The sequence below is a fragment of the Monodon monoceros genome, unplaced genomic scaffold, assembly GCF_005190385.1.
Source record: "Monodon monoceros isolate NGI ecotype Baffin Bay Population unplaced genomic scaffold, NGI_Narwhal_1 Super_Scaffold_16, whole genome shotgun sequence".
NCBI lineage: Eukaryota > Metazoa > Chordata > Mammalia > Artiodactyla > Monodontidae > Monodon > Monodon monoceros.
In genome coordinates this window covers 30,216,750-30,227,548 of record NW_021703772.1, presented here as the reverse complement: position 1 = coordinate 30,227,548, position 10,799 = coordinate 30,216,750, and the positions used below count along the sequence as shown (strand labels likewise).

The window sequence follows — 10,799 nt, the reverse complement described above, 5'->3', positions numbered from 1 at the left end:
CCCCCCCCCCCCCTCCCTCTCTCTCTCTCTCTCTCCCTCTCTCTCTCTCTCTCTCCTTTGCCTCCTCTTCTCACCCGTGGCTAGATTTCTTTCCCTAGGAGCCAAGGGGTAATTTCATTTTTATTTTGTTGTTGTTGTTGTTTGGCTTTTTAGCGAATCAGTCCTGCGCACATAAAGGACGCCAGGGCAGAGGAAAAGCCCTTTCTGTCCCCATTAGAAATTCATTCTCTTGGTCCCTAGAAGGAGGCAGGAGAATGGAAAGCCTGACGATTAAGCATCGTGCCCGCTCCCCCCCGCCACCCCCACATGCTCCCTCTCTCGGGTGTGGCAGGCGAGCTAGGAGACCTGCCAGGCTGTCGCCTCGCCTCCGGGGGTGACCTCTGCTGCTCCTTCATTAGCAGATCTACTCCCAGCCGACTGTATTTCATGTGCAGATTCCGCCCCGTTCATGGTGCGTCAGCGCGGCTCTCTGGCTGTTCGGGTTGAAATAGTTGAGTGAACCGTGCCAAATAGATTTGTCAAGTCTGCTGCAGTTTGATTCAATGCCATGAACGGGAGGCAGGGTGAGGAGGGGACTTGGGGGCAGTGCGGGGAGAGGCTTCGTCTATGCCCCGGGCGCTACCACTGAGCTTCTCTTTGTAGCTGCAGGATGGTGGGCACTGTGCTCGTGGTGCTCAGTGGTGGGCTTGAAAGCAGAATTCAGCCAGCAGGACCCGTGAGCAAAGCCCAGCAGAGGTGGAGGCAACAGGCTGCTCTACTCTGTGGGGCAGGGGGAGGGTTTGCGGACACGAGCCAGGGCACAGGGCGTGAGGAGGGGATGTGATGTTTGGGGCAGAAATGTGGGAACTTGATTTCAATCCCCTGGTCACTGTCAACACCAGTGCAGTATGCCAAAGACCAGGGAATTGGGGAAGTCAGAGAAAAACACGATTAATGAGCACTCAGGGTAGTGGAGGATGGCTGTGCTATTCCCTTGCAAAACAGTATTTACAGTTTGGACCCAGACTGAGCTGAGGCAAGGCCTGAGCCTATGGGGGGAAGACTTCCTTGTGGCCGGGAAGCAAGGACGACCGAGGAACTCTTTTGCAGTCTCCCACAGCCTGTGAGCAGCCTCTTCTTAGTCTCTTTCCATCCAACAGGTAACGATGAGGCTGCCGATGAGAAAGGCATTACACTGTGGCCGGGAGCGTTGCAGATGTCCTCCTGGCAAAACACTGCCCAGTTACGCAGGCCACATGTACAGCACATCCCCAAATCCTCATCCAACTCCACATGCCATAAAAAACGGAAACTATGGGCTTCCCTGGTGGCGCAGTGGTTGAGAGTCCGCCTGCCGATGCAGGGGACACGGGTTTGTGTCCCGGTCCGGGAAGATCCCACATGCCGCGGAGCGGCTGGGCCCGTGAGCCATGGCCGGTGAGCCTGCGCGTCCGGAGCCTGTGTTCCGCAACGGGAGAGGCCACAGCAGTGAGAGGCCCGCGTACCGCAAAAAAAACAGAAAAAACGAAACCTATGATTTTCCTTTGGGGGGACCCTCCTTACGCGTATTTATGGAGTAGCCACAGGCAGAGAGCTCTTCTGCCTGTTAGAGCCCATATCCAGTCCACGTGCCCCCTTACATTATACAAATTGCTTCACATATATTTCTTCAGAAACCACAAGCATAAAACTACTGCTTTGGTTTCGCCAGCTGTATTAATAACACCCCAAACATAGACATAGTGTTGTAAATACAGTAGTAGAAGGTTCGTGTGTGTGTCTGTAATTACAGGCACAATTATGAACACACGGACCAAGGGAGGGGCGTGGAGAAAGATGGGCGGAGCTGGAAGGCAGGAGGCCTTGGCCAAGGTCCTGCTCACCTCTGAGATGCTGCTTCCGTGAGTCTGCACTGGAGGCAGTGAGACTGAGGCTGGTGTCAGGGCAGGAGGATAGAGGCCATGCCCTTATATGTCTAAGCAAAAGGGCTTGATTTCAGTTCTCCTTTATTCGGTAAGCATGGGCATCTTTCTTGCTGACACTGCTCTGGTCACCTTGCTCTTAGTCACAGTGTTGCTAGGCTGTTCTGATGTATTTGGAAGAAATCCCGGCTAAAAGAAAGGGTCTGTCAGATGCTACCTGTGTCCTGATGGCCAGATTGAGGATGGGAGGATGAGGACGGAGATCAGGTAAGGTTTGGGTCCAAGAGTTTTCAGAATTACCCTGTAATGAGTAACAGAAATGCACTAAGGTCATCATATTAATGTAATGATGACTTCCAGGGGGCTTGGAGAACCCTCAGGCACTGGCCCATTTGCTTCAGAATTTAACAGTGTTTCAGACTGTGGAATTGAAGCTCTCAAGGCAAAGTAATTTGCCCCAGGGACATGGGGAACCGTGGAGTCCCTTGGAAGGCACCGGTCACCAGGCTTTGACTTCAGGCCGGTGTTTCCATAATCTGATCCAGGTCTGGCTCACCATCTTGCCTCCAGAGGGAAATTGGCTTCCTCCATGTTCCGTCCACGGGTCGAGAGGTGTGCAATTCATGGAGATCTGAAGTCAAGTCGTGTTTGGTGGGCATGGCTCCTAGCACGGGCTCAGCATTTTGGATTTGGGGCCCCATAATAGAATCCTGAGATGTAGCGTTGAATGAAGCTGCTTTGCGTTTGATTTGGCCACGTCCCTTCAGAACAAATAAACCCCCGCTTCAGAAATCCTCTGTACTACATTTATTTTCCAAATTAAAATGAATTGTTGTGAAAGCCATTTGAGAATTTAAAACCCTCTGTGAAATGATCAGAGACTTAAGAGGAGAGAGAGTGGTGTCATAAAACCACACCCCCAAACCAGTCGGCTAACAGTTAGAACCACGTGGCCAGACCTTCTAGGATGATGCACTACGTGACCTTGGAAATTTCTCTTCACAGCTCCGTGCCTCAGTGTTTCCGCCTGCTCTAATGGAATGGTGCTGTAGCTACTGTTGGCAGAGCCCTTTGGGATCCATGGATGGAAGACTCTCTGCAGATATAACTAATGTCTTAGACCCGCAGAGCTCTTCTTGAACATAAGGAAGTTATCAATTTAAAAAGTAACAAGGGATCTCCCATGGGATATTTACTGCCTCCTTTAAAATCATAGGTCTGGAAGGGGCCTGGTGAGTCATCCAGACTTCTCCCTGCATCTGATGGGGCCTGTGCTTGAGCTGCCTCAGATTAACGGTACCCCTCATTCTTCAGTTAGGAGTGCAATTATTCCTCCAATGAAAATTTTTAGGTTTTCAAAAAATACCTTTTTTTTAAGCTTCCTGGTGGATGACTGGTTTTTCCTTTTCCTTTTTTTTTTTTTTTTTTTTTTGCGATACGCGGGCCTCTCACTGTTGTGGCCTCTCCCGTTGCGGAGCACAGGCTCCAGACGCGCAGGCTCAGCGGCCATGGCTCACAGGCCCAGCCGCTCCACGGCATGTGGGATCTTCCTGGACCGGGGCACGAACCCGTGTCCCCTGCGTCGGCAGACGGACTCTCAACCACTGCGCCACCAGGGAAGCCCCCTTTTCCTTTTTATTGTAATAATTTTGTTTACTGTCTATAAGATTAAGACAATGACTCAAACCATCAGCTAGCAGTTGACATCAGACTTTAGAAGTCATGGATATGATTGCATCGTCTAGGGTTATATATGTTTAGAAGAGGGCTGATGACCTTTTCAAATTCAAGTCCCCCCAGTTTATCTGTTCCCCTCAATTATAACCAAGAATAATCCAGGACCCTCGGTAATTAAGTTTGTCCCTTATCCATTTGCCATGGGATGAGCTCAGACCTTTAGCCTCTCCACTTAGGAAGCTCCAGGGAAATTTTCATTATACACAAGCTTTGAACCTTTTCTCCATCAGGCCCCCATGGCTGGCTTCACCCAACTCCCATGGGTGCTGAATTGTCTCCAGGAGCTGAGGCCAGCCTCCCTGGTGCTTACAGCCTTGATGCTAAATTCCTCGTGCTTCCCAGGCCCCACTGTGCGTAGGGGCCAGTGGGGCAGAGCAGATAGCAGGGGATGTGGAATGGCACCGTGATTTTGCCTGGGCTGTGAAAACACACGCTTTGCCCTAACCTCAGTATCCCTAGATGAGCAGTGGGGTGAACACCTCTCCAGGTGGATTGTCAGGTTCTTTGCCATCACCGGTTCCCTGCTCTGTGCTTTCCTGAGATTTCACCCGGAAAAGGAGTGCAGGTGGCAGGTAGATTCAGCAACTTCATTCCCCGTAGCTTTTCTGCTCTCTTTTCCCCACCTGGAAGTTAAAGGTGCCTCCTTAAATAATGTGGCGGTGTCTTTGTAGGAGGTTTTCAGTGTGGAGGCCCTTCCCACCCAGGTAGAATGTGTGTTTCTGCCCCACCTTCACAGGAGGACTTCCGGCCCCTCGTTGCTCTGATGCTCCACTCTCTCCCACACCATCTCTCCTCCAGCCCCAAATCCCTGAACTGCCCTCCTCACCTCTCCTCCCTCATGCTTTCCTTTCTCAAATCCTGAAACCCTGATCCTGTTAGTTTGCTGTGTTCCAGGGCTCAGTGTCTCGTGGGGGTAACATAATCCCGCAGTAAATCTAATGGGCCCCGCCAGGCACACACAGAGGGGGATGTGCACATCCCAGCACCTCAGCCCCCAGCCCCAGAAAGAAAGCGGTCTCCCTGCCCTACAGCCCCCGACCAGCTCCTGCTTGCTTCTCTATCTCCTCCCTCATATCAGCAAAACTGCTTGATGACGAAAGCAGCCCTGAAGTAAAGGAGGAGGAGACAGGAGGGCATCATGGTCATAAACGAGCATTTGGTGGCTAGGGAATTTCTCTGCTCTACCCGCATCCCTTCCCTCCCTTAAATTCTCTCTCTCTCTCTCTGTCTCTCATATATATATATATATATATATATATATATATATATATATTTATACATGAGAGAGACATCCTTTCTGATTCTGTATCTGGCTAAGTTCCCACATTCACTAGAATAAGAGCAGCTTTAAAAAATTTTTATAGTCTTTAAGGAAGAGTTTTAAGAGAGAAATGTCAGGACCATGATTTACAAACAGGAAAAAAAAGGTCCATTACCTTAGCATCATTTCCCAAGTGCAGCATTCACCCTCACCCACACCTGTTTGGTGCAACAAATTAATTAACCAGGATGGCATTCATTGATTAACAATTTATTTCTACGTGTAGCCCCAATGGCTAGCTTTAGAGAAAATGCAAGGGGAGGAGGTGGGAGTGGGAGGGCTGGGACTAGGTTCTGCAGTGAGGATGAGCCGGTACCATTGTTTCTGAGACAGATTTTTTAAATGCGCTCCTGGTTTCCCCCGTCTCTGCCCTCGACTCCTGTCATCTCTCTTCTCTGCCTGCTTTGTTCTCCTCCTTCAGTGTCTGTGCCAGGGAGATTGAAAAGGAGAACTTTGGATGCGATGCAACATGTGTTAGTGGAGAGAAATATTTATTCTTTAAAAAAGGAAGAAGAAGGTCTCCTGCACAATTTCTACCTCAGTGCTCCAACACTGTGTTGTCTTTGAAAAATTTCCTGCTTCTGTGCAATCCCTGGAGCTGGCCACGTTCAGATATTTACAGCAAAATAGAAATAAACTATAGGTCACAGCATAGGGAATGAAGATACGGGCATGCGCAGGTGCAATACTGAAGCCCTATCAGAGGGAGGCTGTGCACAGAATGAGGGCCTGCCTCGTGGCGGGAGGTTAAACAGCCAGGAACACTGTGAGGCTGCACCGTGTCCTTCCACCAAGGAGCTCAAAGACGTTGACGGACATGGAGCATCTACACCGGCCTGGGCGCCCGGATGTTGATGGCAGAGATGAACGGTGTATGGGAGAGGGATGTAGGGCTGGCAGAGAAGCCCCCCACATAGAGGCCTCCAAGGTAGGCCGTGAAACACTCACTGCTCTCAGCGGTGCCTGAGTCACTGCACACTCTGCAAAGAGGACTTTGGGAGGGGTCAGCAGGGAGCGGTGGTGTGACTAGAAATGGGGTGAAAGACAGAGAAAAGATGACCTCAGTGATGCTTTCTGGCTAGATGTTTCTTCTTAGAGTTTATATATTATTTTCTTTAATGTGGTTTTTACATAGTATTAGAGCCCACGCCTCACGAGCTCACAGGAGTGGTCACAACATGTTGATTTTCTTTTCCTGGTTGGGGGGAGAAGATTGCGGAGGGGGGTGAAGTTGTAGATAATAACCAAATTGGGATATTGGAAAGCAGCCAATTTAACTGGCAGATGCCCCCCTCCCCCCTGAGGTGCAAATCAGAAAATGCATGACGTGCTGCTGGTTTCTGATTCTGTCTTACTGAAAATAAACCAAAGGTCTCAGAAATCGATTGGAAAGTGTTGGATTATGTTCAGAATTCAGCAAGGCACCAAATGGATTATCCAAACCACTTCTTGTCCTGAATTGTTTTTTAAACTTGGTTTATAGAAGTGCACTTGAAGAAATCTTTATGTTCAACATAGCTTCATATATATATATATATATACATATATATATATTAGTCATTACAACATTATCAACGCTATCCCCACCTCTTAAGAAGGTTAGGGTCACTTTGAACACACCTCTGGTTTTCCTTTGGGCAGGAAAGCAACCATATTAACATTTCTCTTTTAAAGTTAACAAAACTGTATACCATGTGTGACATCCAGCTTTTAAAGCAGATGTTAAAATGTGATCACCACGTTTGATATACGTCTATCTGGGTACGCCATATGCTGACAAGCCACTGAGTTTTCTCAGCAATATGGACTCCTCACTGCAAAGTCATGGCCTGAAAATTCCTGGCCTCAAGGTGGGACTTGAGAGTCAGTGGCTTTCAGAACTTGAACTTCCCCAGTTGAACAAAGACCTATTTATTGCTTGTGACGTGGCTTCCAGTCCAATATCTGTCCTTGGTATCGTGCAGGCACTGGAGCCAGCAGGGAGGGCTGGTAGAGTTCAGTGTGTCTACCTGCAAGCGTGTTATCGACTTTATTTTCCTGAAGGAGAAATCAAGGTATCTAAGGTTTATTGATTGGCCTATAGTGATTCAGTGAGTCGGAAGGGAATAGGGAGTAAAACCAATTCCCTGGCATCATCTCCCAAGCACACAACCCCTTACCTTGCAATGGCAGGACTGGAAGCCAAGGTTCCATCTCAGAGAATTTGATCAGAAAACATATGAAGGGTGATTCTGAAACCACAGAAGCATTGAAAAAGTCATAAAGATGTATAATGTATGATAGCATTTACCAGCTATAAATAGGGCAGTGCAAGGATTAAAAATAGAGACCTTGGAAATCCATTGGGTCAGGAGAAATAGAAACTGCTTAATATTTCATTAAAAATGGATCTTCTTAAATTGCACTTTGATATCTTTGGGCGAAAGACGATATGTAAGAACTAAGGTGTTGTTATGTATGACTCTTCGTTATTAATCATTTGAACTGTTATTGAACTAAAACGTCAACAAGATATTTTCTCCCTCTGAGTGGGGCAGTCACCATGTGTTTTGGGCACTGTTTGAAGTATATGAAAATCCACTTCACTTGTCCACAAAAGCACTTAGGCTACAAGGGACAACGGTAACTAAAATGCCATGCTAGAAAGTGGACGCTTCCGGGGCAGTTCTAAATGAGAAACTCTTGTGAAGAAAGCCTTAGAGTCTGGGGGCCAGAGCGGACCTTGCAAATCAGCTCATACAATCCCCCTCATTTAATGGAGGAGGAAATTGGGGCCTGGGGGAGGTACAGATATTTGCCCACACCTAGGAGCTAATTAACTGCAGAGTCTGGTTCCTGGTTCAGTGGTGTTTGGACTTTTTTTTCCCACTACACCCACCTCAGAGTGAGAGGTATACAAAAAGTTTATTAAAATAAGATGGTATTCCTTCAGCCAAGGGTCTAGAGAGCGGAAGGCAGATATGAGCCCAAGGTCAAGAGCAAACAAGACACCGAGAAGGACATAGGCTTGGAAACGGGAAGGATAATTTGAGGTCACATTGAAAGAGGCTTCATTGGGTTCCAGGGGTGGGAGAAGAGTGAGCAAAACTGAATAGCAGAATGAAGGTCAATTTGAGCACCAGGTAGATGTCCTCAGGGACATCAACCACGTGCCTGCCTCCCTTTCTGGCTGAGGCCATTGTAGACAGAGATCCAGGGGCTCACCCAAGCCTGGGGCCACACGCATCCATGGGAAGACCAGCCCCTCCCCAGGTGTATACCCACACGTGTGTGCCCCCCGTGCCCACAGGCAGCCAGCCTTCCCAAGGCAGTCCACAGACAAAGTCGTTTCCTTACTGAGGAAGGAGAGGAAAGGTTTCTTGGTGTTGTCTGCCAAGGCTGAGAAATGAAGGGGTCAGATAAGATAAAATTGGATATTAAAAACATGAGACGTGCTGTGTTTCTAAACGGTACCAGCGTGGTGTGTACGCTGTGGATTAGCAGCTGTGTTAAAGTTCAGATCCACTCAACACTCCAATTATATATTCACGTGGAAAATCAAGCCCCCGCCCCTGCCCCCTCGCTTACGAACTCCTCAGCATCTCCTGTTGGAGGTCACACACAGCCACCGTCACCATCCTCAGGGAGTAGGCCAGTGGGGACCCACCGCTGCTCACAGCAGCCGTCTGAAATGAGCAGAGGGCTGCATTTGCTTCTTCCCTGCCAAAGCAAAACAAAACAAAACAAAGAGCCTCTGCCTCACGCTGAATTCTCGCAGAACCGATTAATCTCTTTCCCTTGGATTCAGTTCCTCCATCCCTCTCCTCAGAGCTTCAGAGGAAGCCAAGGAACGGGCATGGCGAGGCTGAGATCGTGCTGGGCCCTGGGCCCTCCTGCCGGTGGCCCCTCCCCAGATTAGATCACAGAGGTTCAGGCGCCTCTCTCTTCCCTTAGGCCTTCTCCCAGGTGTCTGGAACTAACCCTCTTTCCTTCTGCTTTCGTGGCGCTTCTTCTTCCTCCGCTTTGTCTTCTCGCCCGTCTTTGTCCTCAATCACTATGCAGGAAGCCGCCAAACTGAAGCTGGGAGGGATGGGTGGGCACGCAGTCCCACCTTGGTGCTCCGTGTGGTCCGCAGGGAGCAGAGGAGGAAACTGGTGCACTGGGACCAGGGCAGAGGCTTCCCAGGGGAGGAGAAGGAGTGGCAAGGCTGGTGCGGGAGCTCCCCTGGAATCGGTGGGCTCAACACCAGGAACGAGGGGTTGCAACTGAATACCGTGGTCCAGGGAAAACTTGTTTCCTCCTCTCCTTCCCTCTGTTTCTCTTAAACAGGCCACTTCCCCTCATTTGGCAAAAGGTATGAAGGCTCTGAGCCTTCACCCCCACTGTCAGTGGGGTGCTCTTAACAGCTCTAACTTTTGACCTTAGTAAGTGGGAAATATAGAAGGTTCAAGGTTGCCAAATGGCAGAGTTCCTGGTTACAGTTCCTAATGGAAGCAAGGACCACGTTGTTCGTTAGCTCTAAGCTTCTGTGCTGCTCTTTGCTGTTACTCGGGTCATTCTACGTTGGGATTATGAACACCCTGGGAGCAAGCACATGACTGAAGAGCAACTCTACTTCCATTCCACCCATGCTTGGGGACCTTAAGGGCTCCACGGCTCCTAGCCACCAACATAAACGCTGCAGATGTAGACGAGATGAGAGTCAAGGGAGAAAACCACAAGCCTGAAATCTAAAAACGTGGCAAGGGCTTGAGATCTGGACAGACATCTCTGAGCCTCAGTTTTTTCATCAGTAAAGTGGAAATAATAGTACTTACTTCCCGGAATGTTGTAGGCCTAATTATGTTTACATAGTGTCTGGCTCAATGAGATTCCAATATACCATGTTCCCCATTCCCCTTATCCCAGGTCTGTCAGTGCCTGAACAGCTCGCATGTTATAGGTGCCAGGAGCTGAAGGAGCTTGTCCCCCTACCCAGGAGAAATTGCTAGTTGTTGCAGAGTTGCCTGTGAGTGGACTTGCGGTCACATGGTTGTTAGAGCTATGAGAGGTATGATCTAGAAGCGATGGTTAGTTGGTCTTTCCCTTCACTCTTATCCAGGGAAACCAAGAGAAACTTACATATACTTGTTGCAGCTACTCTTTCCTTTTTTAATGGAGAACACAAAAAAGCCTAAGGCAGTTACTGGTTTGGGCCATCTGGTAAGCTAGGACTTGCTCCTACCATGTTGGATTAGAAGCTACTCTGGAAAGCCTTTCCTCCCATAAGAGGTGCATTGGTCAGATGGGGACAAGGATGGATTTCATTACAGGGCAGGGTCTACAGTGAGAGAAAGCCAGAGCAGGGCTCCAGCGGCCTGTCTGCAACCCTGACCCTACAACAAAGACCAGAAAGAACCAAGCAAGTGTTGATTGACACGGGGGCACCGGGGGTGGACAGCACTCCCGCCCTCTCACCTCTCCACGGAGCCCTCTAAGGAACTAACAGAAACAATTGTGAAGCACTTTGTGATTATAAAATACCCTGGAAATCTTTCTATAGGCCTGAAACCTGAGGAAAAGGGAAAGTCAAGTTCAAGCTAGTGAGAGAGGTCCACAACCCTAAAAGATGACATTGTCGCTCCATTTTTTGTTTGTTTGTTTGTTTTTTGTTTTGTGATACGTGGGCCTCTCACTTGTTGTGGCCTCTCCCGTTGTGGAGCACAAGCTCTGGACGCGCAGGCTCAGCGGCCATGGCTCACGGGCCCAGCCGCTCCGCGGTATGTGGGATCTTCCCGGACCGGGGCACGAACCTGTATCCCCTGCATCGGCAGGCTCTCTCTCTCTCTCTCTCTCTCTCTCTCTCTCTCTCTCTCTCTCTC

The 10,799-nt window shown here is 49.2% G+C and overlaps 1 protein-coding gene across 7 annotated transcripts in view; it reads left to right on the top strand.

Annotated features, from left to right (window-relative positions):
* Positions 1 to 10,799, top strand: part of NRP2 (neuropilin 2) — a 114,715-nt gene that overhangs the window by 48,238 nt on the left and 55,678 nt on the right. The gene's annotated exons all lie outside the window — the stretch shown is intronic.